The sequence below is a fragment of the Rousettus aegyptiacus genome, unplaced genomic scaffold (assembly GCF_014176215.1).
Source record: "Rousettus aegyptiacus isolate mRouAeg1 unplaced genomic scaffold, mRouAeg1.p scaffold_m13_p_4, whole genome shotgun sequence".
Classification (NCBI taxonomy): Eukaryota; Metazoa; Chordata; class Mammalia; order Chiroptera; family Pteropodidae; genus Rousettus; species Rousettus aegyptiacus.
This window is the reverse complement of record NW_023416307.1, coordinates 147,829,762-147,840,585: the sequence shown is the minus strand read 5'-3', so window position 1 is coordinate 147,840,585 and position 10,824 is coordinate 147,829,762. Positions and strand designations below refer to the sequence as shown.

Genomic DNA, 10,824 nt, shown 5'->3' with positions numbered 1-10,824 from the left:
CTCGCAGTGGCGGGGCAGAGCTGCAGGAGAACCGTCTCCCGGACGGCGCACAGCTCGCCGCGGGAAAGCCGGGCACACTTCGCCTGACCGGGATTAAACCCACCGCGCAGCGCGCGCCGCCGCGGCCGCAACTGCTTCCGGGTGAGCGGGTCGCCGACCCCGTGGCCCCGCCCCTCCCTCGTCTGCTTCGCTGCCGCTCGGGCTGCGGCTCCTCCCGGGGGCCGGTTCCCGCTGTCTCAGCCGCGGCGCCGAGGGGACACCGGCGTGACTGGCTGACCGGTCGCCGGCGCCTGGTGCCGCCGCGTCCAGCCCGGCCTGCCTGGCCGGGCCCCGGGACCGAGTTCGTCCTCTGCGCCCCGCGCCCTTTGCTCCTCGCTCTTCGCCCCGGCGGGCTCCCGGCGGGTGAGCCGCGCTCCGACCCTTCCCGGGCGGCGCCCCAGCCCCAGCCCGCGCCCAGAGACAGGTAAGGGCCGCTCCTCCCGCCAGCCGGCGGGTGAGCAGGGACGCGGGCCTCTTTCCCAGCCTCTGCCGCCCCAAGAGGTCCGCGCCGCCGCTGACCCCTTCTGGGGGGCCGGGCTTCCCTGGAGCTGGCCGAATGCCCTAGCGGGCTGGGGGTCGGGGTCGCCCCCTGCCTGCTGCGGTCCCCGGCATCACGCCTGATTTCTCACTCTCCGTCCGTGCGAAGGGAAGGTGTTACTCCCATTGTAGGAGAAATTAAATTGGGCTGCTGTCCTTCTTGGAGTGCTCGGAGTGCCTTCTCCTCCTTCCCAGACGGTGCACAGCCTCGTTTCTGTCCTCAGGCAATCACCCCAGGGAACAGTGTCAGGCCGGTGGAGGGCGTAGCATTTTTATGGTTTTTTTTTTTTTTTTTCTCTCTTCCTCCTTGACCCGAACCGAAGCGCGGGTATAACAGGCACTTGCTAGGAGTGTCAGGGTAAATGCTTGACTAATAAGGGGTGTTATTCACACCCAGATTGTTAAGTTATATAGTCCAGTCGGGCCTGCTTCTCTTGCCTGTGGATATACAGCAGGAAGCAAGAGGACCTAAGGAAGCCCACCTCTTATTTACGGGAGAAAAAGTACAAGTGTGCTCTACTTTTTAAATTAAATTAATTTTATTTTACCACGAGAGATACAAATATCAAGCTGCTGAGATATGGCTAAGGAAATATTGTATCCTAAACTTTAACTAGTTTGTAGCTCATTTTCTTTTGAATTTCCATTTAATGACTCAGCGTTTCTGCCGTAAACAGAAAAACTGTAGAGTAAGTTAATCGACTAAAAGATGTATGGAAGGATAACATAACATTTTTTATGTTATCACAATGGGAAGAGAATGTGGATGCAGTAGTGGCATTAGAGAGATGGAGAGCAGGGTATGGATGGATGAGTTCTTAATGTTTAAAATAACATTTTTTTTTCAAGATAACATTTTATTTGGGGGATAAATCTGTTTTTGTACAATGCGAAGTCTTGCAGATAACATTTGGCAGGGACTTAAGGTTTGCTGTGGTTTGAAAGTCTGCAGAATTAACCCTGTTTTACCAACATCCTGTTCTGTTTAACAAATACAGAGATGATGACATAATATTATACTCATATAGAATAAGAATTTGGAAAGTGTGATTCACTTAGGAAGTTAGGTCACAACTTTGTGAATCATTGATGTGGAGCTTAAGTTTGAAGTAAAGGAAAGCTAAAAGTTTGTTACAGCCTGTTTAATTAGATGCCTTCACTCATTTTATAGGAGTATTGTATTGTACTTGGTTAGGTTTGTTGCTGGATATTTATTGTCATGAAGTATAGTAAGGAAATAAAAACTGAACTTCTGTAGAATGTTTGGATTTAGAATTGTTTGTTGGTTCCTAGGTGGATTGTTGTGATTTTATGCATATTTTGCCCAACGACGGAAGATAAATGAAGGGGTCTAGAAATAAACGTCATTGAAAAGGAGACCTGTCATCTTTAAGGGAAAAGTTCACTGAAAGAATCTGCAGTATTCAAAATAGTGTTTTGAGTGAAAGGTCTCACCTATTTTGCTGAATCTATCCTTTAAAATGTGGCATGAGATTATGTATACTGAGTTCTATTTAAGTTCTGATATAGAAGAATGTTTGTATCAAAGTTATTTATTATTGGAATGAATTCATTTCAAACTAGAAATAACTTCTTATTGATGAAATGTAACTCGATCATTTTGGCCTTTAAAATGTTAAGCAAAATGACTTTGAATCATAAGAGTTCTTGATACTCTTAGCCTTGTTTTCGTTTTCTTTCTGTAATTCAGCATATTTTACCTTCATTTCCATTTACAAAGAACTTTCATTAGTTATCAGTTATAATGTAATGGTAAATTTACCCTGTTGGTCTTGCTTACCAAATTCCTTTAATTCGTTGAGTAAATTTTGGCATTTTGTTTCCTTGGATATCCATTTATGTCCAGAGTGTTCCCTGATGCTGCTTTTGATTTTTGTCCAGCTAATAGTGACATAAGAATTTTAGTTCCCTGTGAATAGAGATTCCCTTTTGGAAAATCCCTTGTGGAAACCACCGTCACTGACAGTCTTGATAGGTAGATATGCTAGAGAAGCCTTCCTACGCCAGGATTTAAGCATGAAAGAAAAAAGTGATAGGGAGAATATATTTAGCAAAACAGATTTTTTTTCTCTCTCTCATAAACAAAAACAGATCTTTACTAGAAATAAGAGGGAGGGAGCAGTTTCTTGCAAAGCTCTTTGTGAATTGTTTATTTACCCTGCTCCTAGTGTGAAAAGGGACAGAAACGGTGAAAGAAAAAAAAAAAAATTCTCACTGCAGTGTGCTGGAAACGTTGATGACGATCACTTAAGAGGATATAAAATTCTTCTGTCCTCACCATAAGATCATTGTACCTACAAAATAGAGGCCCTTTCATAGCCTTTTCCTCTTTGGAAGTTGCTTTCTCTCTGGCAAATCTGAGTAGAGATATGGTCCTTTAACCAGGAAAATGTACTACCTTGTCCAGTTTGCAAATAAAGAACAGACTTTATGACCATCATTCAAAACTCAGCTTTTAAACTTCAGAAGGAAGAAATTGAACAAAATTACTCTATGAGTAAAATAACTTTGCCTTTTCTTCATTTTCCCTTTAAGATAATTGATAAGACATCTTTTTTTATTGTTGTACATTATACTTCCACTTTTAAAGCTTTTTGGCCTGCAGCAAGTTGGGCCAGACTTAAAGGAATCAAACAATGAACTAAAAACAGGGTTTATCATGTTAACTTTTTCATTCGGCCTATTATTTCTTTATTTTGGTGGGGAGACAGAATTCTTGGAGAAACTCAGGTTTGCTGTGTATATATGCTTTTGTTTTGGTCCAGTGGTAGGGACAGCGATAGATAAAATTGGAAATGGTTAAAAAGAAGGAAGAAATAGTGTATATGAAAGAAGAGTGCTCACTTCGTGGGTTCAGTAAATGTTTACAGGACTTTTTAAAATTGATAAAACATTTTAAAATAAATGTTATATGGTGAAAAAGGAGTCTCCTTTCCACAATAAACTTACATCCTTTCCTCACTCCCCTACCCCTAATCCAAGCAACCACTATTAATGGTTTCTGGTGGATCCCTTTCCACACGTGTAGGAGTACCTTTCATTTTTACTCTTGATCTGTCTTAGAGATCTTTCTGTATTAGCACATATGTTCATCTGTCCAGTGTAGATGAACCATGATTTATCTGTTTTCTGTAATTTACTTTACCATTCCCTTTTAATAGACATTCAGGTTGTTTTTAGCTTTCTACAAGCTCTCCTACATCGAACAGCTCATATATAAGCCCTTGCCCTAGTCCATAAGTATGAATGTGGAATGTATTTCTGAAAGTGTGATTGTAAGGTTGGGATTTAAGTTATGAAAATCTAAAACTTTGTTTGAATCCTATATTGGGCTTTATTTTATAACAAGTTAACTTTTTTCTTAACCTGGTATAAGGAGAAAGGAGCTCTTAATTACTTTGTATTCTTTATCTTCCTCTTTATTTAAAAAAATACTGCAACTGTATTTTATAAGACAATTTAAAATATTTTAGAGGGACACATAATTTTATTTGTACTGGTAAGGGTTAAAATACTGTAGCCTGAAGACTGGTGCTGTTGTAGACAAACCACTTCATTTATATTTTGGTAATAGTTAAATGAATATCTTTTGTAGTAGGTTGATTGTTTTAGGATCTTATGACCAATATCAATGAAAAACATTATATATAGTTTAACTTCTTGTCTTGCTGAAATCTGCTGCTATATTATTAGTCATAAGGGAAATAAATAACCCATCTCTTTTTCCTTTATCTTCCACATCCTAGTCTATTTATAATAAAATAAACCTCTGTGGAGTTTGAAATATAAAAATCCTTTTGCAAGCCAGAGTGCTAGGGATGGATTAATTTCCCAAGGCAGGAGGTACGTACAGATCGAATCTTTGGTCTGCAGAGGGTTTGTGAGCAGAATAAGGGAGGTTTAAATTTTTGATTTTTGTGTTATACAGCTTACTCTTGACCAAGAGGAGGTTCAAGAATCTTTGCCCTTTTAAAATGAGAGAGACTAGAGAAAAAAAAAGTGCTGAGAAGCTAACATGTTATAATGAAATTGGAACTTGTGAGTGGCAGTTTCCCTGGCTGGTGCCCAGGGTCTATTTTGAGGCCTTGTCAAAGCTCGCCTGACAGAACCTACCACATAACTAATCTGTCCTGGCCCCACCGCGAGTCAGGAAGGTCTGTGGTTTGGGAAAAGTGGCAGCCACAGAAGAGGGAGCTTATAAAGGACATTTGCCTTCAGAAGATTAAGGCTCAGTTTTGGGGTGAAGATCAGTTTAGCATGTATATCCTAGGATCCAGTGTTTTGTCTTCCTTTTTAAAGGAAAGACTATGATTAAGGAAAACTAATGAGGAAAGCATTTTAGAAAAATGTGCACAACGAGGAGCACAGAATTGTACTAGTATTGTTGTTATGTTCTGGTTCTTCGAGTGTTTGCCAAGAATCAGCCGCATATTTTACAACAGGAGAAGAACATTACGGTTACTGGCATAGGGAGGCCATGCCCTGGTTAAAATACTCTAATCCAATTAGAGACCTTCACACTTATCATTCATTGGGACCAAAAGGACACTGGTAATGATGGGCTGTTTTACAGAATTATTTTGTGTTCATACAGAGAAATTAGCTTCTTTCCAAGTTCTCATTTTCTTCTTCCCATAGAACTGTTACAGTATTGTATATAATTTCATGAAGTTATCTCTTCATACTCTTGGTTATTACCAGATGCTGTCTCCCTGCTTTCCTGTAACATGTGCTTTCTTATGAAAACCGTGGTGTTTCCTATGCTTAGTGAATGAAGCATTTGAGTTTAAAGTTCTTTAACTCATCTCACTTAGGAAAGCTGTTTAAGAGCAGAGCTCCACCCTTTGGACCAAGGTTCATGTCACCATAATTAACTACAGGCTATATTACAGTCAAGGTTGTTTGAAGAATTCAGTGTGTAGATTTAATTTGCAGATACAAAGCTAAAGTTCCTGTGACTCCTGAAAATTTAGCTTTTCCCCTGCCCTGAGAAATTTGGATTGTTAGCATTTGATGATGACGATGTATTTAGTATTCAGTGTGAGGACAAAAAAATAAACCAGAGAATTTTTCTTTCTTCTCTATTCCTATTATCTGGTTTATTCCTGTTATCTCCCTTCCCTATCTCAGCCTTCCACTCCTCCTCCTCCTCCTCCTCCTCCTCAAAAAAAAAAAAAAAAAAAAGAGAGAGAGAGAGAGAGAGAGAAGTGAGGTTAGAACCAAGCAGGTGAGAGTGGAAAAGAGGTAGAGAAAGCCTTGAAGTACAAATGCATAAGAGATTGTTTTATCTTTTCGGAAGTGGTATATTAAAACCTTTCTTAAATAATCATACTTAATCTTTGTCTATTTTCACTTTGAGCCTGTATGTCTTCGTTTTCCTTTATTATGAACAGCAAAATTTTAACTAGTTTTGATATGACATATCTTTAATGCTTTAGGAAGCAATTTTTCAGTTACTTGTTCTGATCGTTTTGATATTCTTTCAATCCCTCACTTTCCTAAGTAGAAACATTTTAACAGCTGGGAGCAAACTTTTGGTTGTTTTCTAAGTATAGTATATACTATGCAGAGGATTAAGATGTTAAAATATTTATTTCCCTGTTAAATAACTTAAATCATAACAATAAAAAGTACAATTAGTAAGCATACATGTTGTTGCTATTAAAAATTAAAAGTATTTCAGTTATGTGACCCAAGGATTATAAGACCAAAGATAGAAAAAAATCTATTTTAGATTAGATGTTTCTTCCCCTGTCATGGATATTGGTATATTGGAAATGAGAAGGTCACTGTCCTCCTGTTTTATCAAACTCACCCTTTGCTGTCCATCCAGAGTTTTTAAAAATCGTGGTAAAATAACATAACATAAAGTGTACTACTTTAACCATTTGTAATGTATAATTTAGTGACATTAGGTACATTCACTGTTGTGTAACCATCACCACCCTCCAGCTCCAGAACTTTTTCATCATCCAGAACTGAAACTCTTCCCATTACAATAACTCCCCATTTCCCATTATTCTACTTTCTGTTTCTATGAATTTGACCACTCTAGGTACTTCATATCAGTGGGATCATGCAATATTTTTTTCTGTGTCTGGCTTATTTCATTTAGCACAATGTCCTCAAGGTTCATCCATGTTGTCGCATATATGAGAATTTCACTCCTTTAAAGGCTAAATAATATTCCACTATATATATATATAAATATATATATATTTATATACACACCACATTTTGTTTATCCATATATGTTGATGGACACTTGATTTGATTTCACCTTTTAGCTATTGTGAATAATGCTGTTATGAATGCAAGTGTATAAATAACTATTCAAGTTTCTGCTTTCATTTCTTTTAGGTATTATGCCCATAAATGGAAATATTAGATCATAGAGCAATTCTGTTTAATTTTTTGAGGAAGTTGTCATACTGTTTTTCGCAACAGCTGCACCATTTTACAGTCCTACCAGAAGTGTACAAGGGTTCCACTTTCTCTACACTTTTTTTTTTTTTTAAATACCTATAGCACCTGCTTTTCCTAGGTGGTCTCCCATCCAAGTGCTAACCAGGCCCAATCCTGCTTATCTTCCAGGATCAGACGGGATTGGGCGTATTCAGGGTCTCTACATCTTTGACACATTTCTTTCTTTCTTTTTTTAACAATAGCCATTCTAATGAGCATGAGGTGGTATCTCATTGTGGCTGTGATCCTTGTTTCCTTAATAATTAGTGATTTGGTCATCTTTTCGTGTGCTTAGTGGCCATTTGTATATCTTCATTGGAGAAATATCTATTCAACCCCTTTGCCCATTTTTGAATTGGGTTGTTTTATTGTTCGGTTTTAGGGATTCTCTATATATTCTAGATATTAATCTCTTATCAGATACATGATTTGCAAATATTTTCTCCTGTAGGTTACTTTTTTTATTGCTGATAGTGTCAGATGCAAAACATAATTTTTTAAAAGTTCTTTTTTTATTGTTTATTGAGATAACATTGATTAATAAAATTTATATAATTTTCAGGTGTACATTATAATTTGACATCTGTATATTTCTTTCAGCCACCATATATTGGATCCCCTTACCCACTTTACCCTCTCCCTACCCCCTCACTCCTCTCTCACCCCTTGCCCTCTAGTACCATTAGTCTATTGTCCGTGTCCATGAGTGTCTGTTTGTCCTCTTCATTTGTTGCTTTTAGGTCTGTACGGCACATATAAGTGCTATCATGTGATTTTCAACTTTTTCTGTCTGGCTTATTTCGCTTAGCATAATTTTCTAGAGGTCCATCCATGTTGTCGCAAGTGGCAGTATTTCATCTCTTCTTATGGCTGAGTAATATTCCATTGTATATATGTACCACAGCTTCTTTATCCAATCATCCACTGTAGGGCACTTCAGTTGCTTCCATGTCCTGACCACCGCGAATAATGCTGCTATGAACATCAGTGTGCAAATATCTTTTCGGATAAGGACTTTCAAGTCTTTGGGGTAAATACCTAGTAGAGGGATTGCTGGATCATATGGTAGATTAATTCTTATTAATTCTTATTTTGAGGAACCTCCATACTGTTTTCCATAGTGGCTGTACCAATTCTCAGTCCCACCAGCAGTGTATGAGGGTACAAAACTGTAATTTTGGTGAAGTTTATCTCTTTTCTTTTGTTGCCTGGGCTTTTGTTGTTATATCTAAGAAATCATCACCAAATCCAATGGAGCTTTTTGCATATTTTTTTTTTCTAAGAGTTTTATAGTTTTAGCACTTAACATTTATTTCTTTGAGTCACTGTGAATTAGTTTTTGTATATGATGTAAGGTAAGGTCCAACTTATTCTGCATGTGGATATCTAGTTTTCCCAGCACTATTTGTTGAAAAGACTGTCCATTCCCCCATTGGATCTTGGCAATTTTGTTGAAAACCACTTGACTATATATGCCAGGGTCTATTTTTGTACTCTCTATCATATTCTTTATGTCTTTACGCCAGTAACACACTGTTTTGTTTACTCTAGCTTTCTAGCAAGTTTTGAAATCAGGAAGTATGATACCTCTAACTTCATACTTTTTCAAGATTGTTTTGTTTATTTGAAGTCCCTTAAGATTCCATATGAACTTTAATTTTAGGTTGAGTTTTTCTACAAAAAATGTCATTGGGATTTGATAGAGATTGCATTGCCTGTAGATTTCTTTGGGTGATATTGACATTTTAACAATATTTAGTCTTCTAATCCATGAACATGGGCTGGCTTTTCACTTATTTCAATCTCCTTTAATTTCTTTCAGCACTGTTTTATAGTTTTTAGTATACAGATCTTTTGTCTCTTTGGCTGAATTTATTCCTTAGTATTTTATTCCTTTTGATGCTATTATAAATGGAATTGTTTTCTTAATTCCCTTTTTGGATTGTTTGTTGTTAGTGTATAGAAATGCAATTGAGTTCTTTTTTTTTTTTGAATTGATTTTGTGTCCTACAACTTTGCTAAATTTATTCATCCAAAAATTTAAAGAGCTATTGTGTTCATTTTTTTAATGTTGTGTAACAAATTACACAAATGTAGCAGCTTAACACATTTTCATTATCCCTGAGTTTCTGTGAGGTGGGAGTCTGAGTATGACTTAGCTAGGTCTGATGCTCAGGGTCTCATGAGGATGCAATCGATTTGTTGGCTGGGCTGAATTCTCATCTGGAGATACAACTGATAAAAATCTGCTTCCAAGCTCATTTAGGTTTTTGGCAGAATTAATTTCTTTGTGGTTTTAGGACTGAGGCTTCTTGCTCACTAGAGATTACTTGGTCAAGCTCTTGAAGGCTGCTTTCAGCTCTGAGAGGCAACCTGAAGTTTCTGGCCTCATGGTGTTTCCCTAATATGACCACTTCATCAAACCATCAAGGAAAGTCTGGAAGACGTGTGCTAGCTAGACAGTATTGTATAATGTAACCTAACCATGGAATGACATCTCATAACTTTTGTCATATTTTTTTGGTTAGAAGCAAGTCACAAGTGCTGCCCACATTCTTGGGGAGGTGTTTACACAAAGGTGTGCACAGAAGGAGGGAGGATGCTGAAGCCCTGCAACATTCCAGTTTTATAATTTTAAATCACTAAGTTGGTTATTTTAATTGTAACTGAATAAATATTGTTTACTGCTTAGCCAAGTATTGTATCATGATTGCTTCCTTTTTTGTTTAAGTTTCAGTTTTTCCATTGGGTGAAGAGTTACTTTATTTGTTTTTTTAATTTGTTTTTTGGCTTAGTTTTCTATTCACCCTATTTTTCCCAAATGCTCCAACAGATTTTTCAAGTGTCTGTTTTATCTATCTAATGTATTTTAGGCAAATATGAAATAATACAGTTTCAGGAAGAATAATAAAATGAGCATCTGTGGTCTGACTACTTGGGTCAAGAACTTGATCATTACAATTATCTTAGAAGTTCCCTGTATATATCCTTTAGTGACACCCCTTCCTCTCCAGGTGATAACAAGCCCATTTTACATATTAATCATTCACTTGGGACCCCTCCCCCCAACCTGCAATCTGTCCCACCTCCCATATGTGCGTTTCTAATTCATATGCTGTTTAATTTTGAAAAACTGAATATCTCTACCACCTTTTTGTGTCTATCAGTCAGGTTGGATAAACTACTTTAACAAACAACCCCTAACTTTCAGTGATTTAACACAAAATTTATTTCTCATTCATATCTCTGTCTGCTGTTAGAAATAGTGGCAAAGGAATAGTTTGTTGCACAGTCATCCAGGGACTTAGGCCCCTTCCATTTAGTGACTCTGCCATCCCGTGGCCTCAGAGACATTCACTGACTTCTCTGCATCTGGCTGGCAGATTTGAGGGCAAAGACCTCAGTGATAGATTATGTGGAAAGTTTGATGGGCCAGGCTGGGACATGGCATACATCACTTTTACCCGCATTCCATTGGCCAGAACTCAGTCAGATGGCTGCATGCAATGGCAAGGAAGTCTGTAAAATGTAGCATAGCTGTGGGCAGAAAAGGGAAATGGATTGGTGAACAATAAGCCAGTCTCTGCCATAGTATGTCTTCCTAAGCTCTATATTGTTTGATTTTGAAAAACTGAATAGCAAGCATGAACCTAGCTGTGAAAGGATATGTCCATGTTGCCACTATTATATTCAGACTCCCAGGAGAAGATAAGCTGAACAGAATCTTTCTTGAGCCCTTACTGGTAAGTCACTGGGAAAGTT

General features: G+C 38.1%; 1 protein-coding gene across 26 annotated transcripts in view; it reads left to right on the top strand.

The window, feature by feature from the left end:
- Nucleotides 1-128: 128 nt before the first annotated feature.
- LRRFIP2 (LRR binding FLII interacting protein 2) overlaps nt 129-10,824 on the top strand; it is a 100,229-nt gene continuing 89,533 nt past the window's right edge. For 17 of the 26 annotated variants that reach the window (XM_036219913.1, XM_036219910.1, XM_036219916.1 and 14 more), the window contains exon 1: nt 129-463. The gene's annotated coding sequence lies outside the window, so the exon portion shown is untranslated. Of the gene's footprint in view, nt 464-554; nt 935-965; nt 1,080-10,824 lie in introns of those variants that run through there. The other 9 variants (XM_036219917.1, XM_036219919.1, XM_036219914.1 and 6 more) reach the window with 9 other exon arrangements.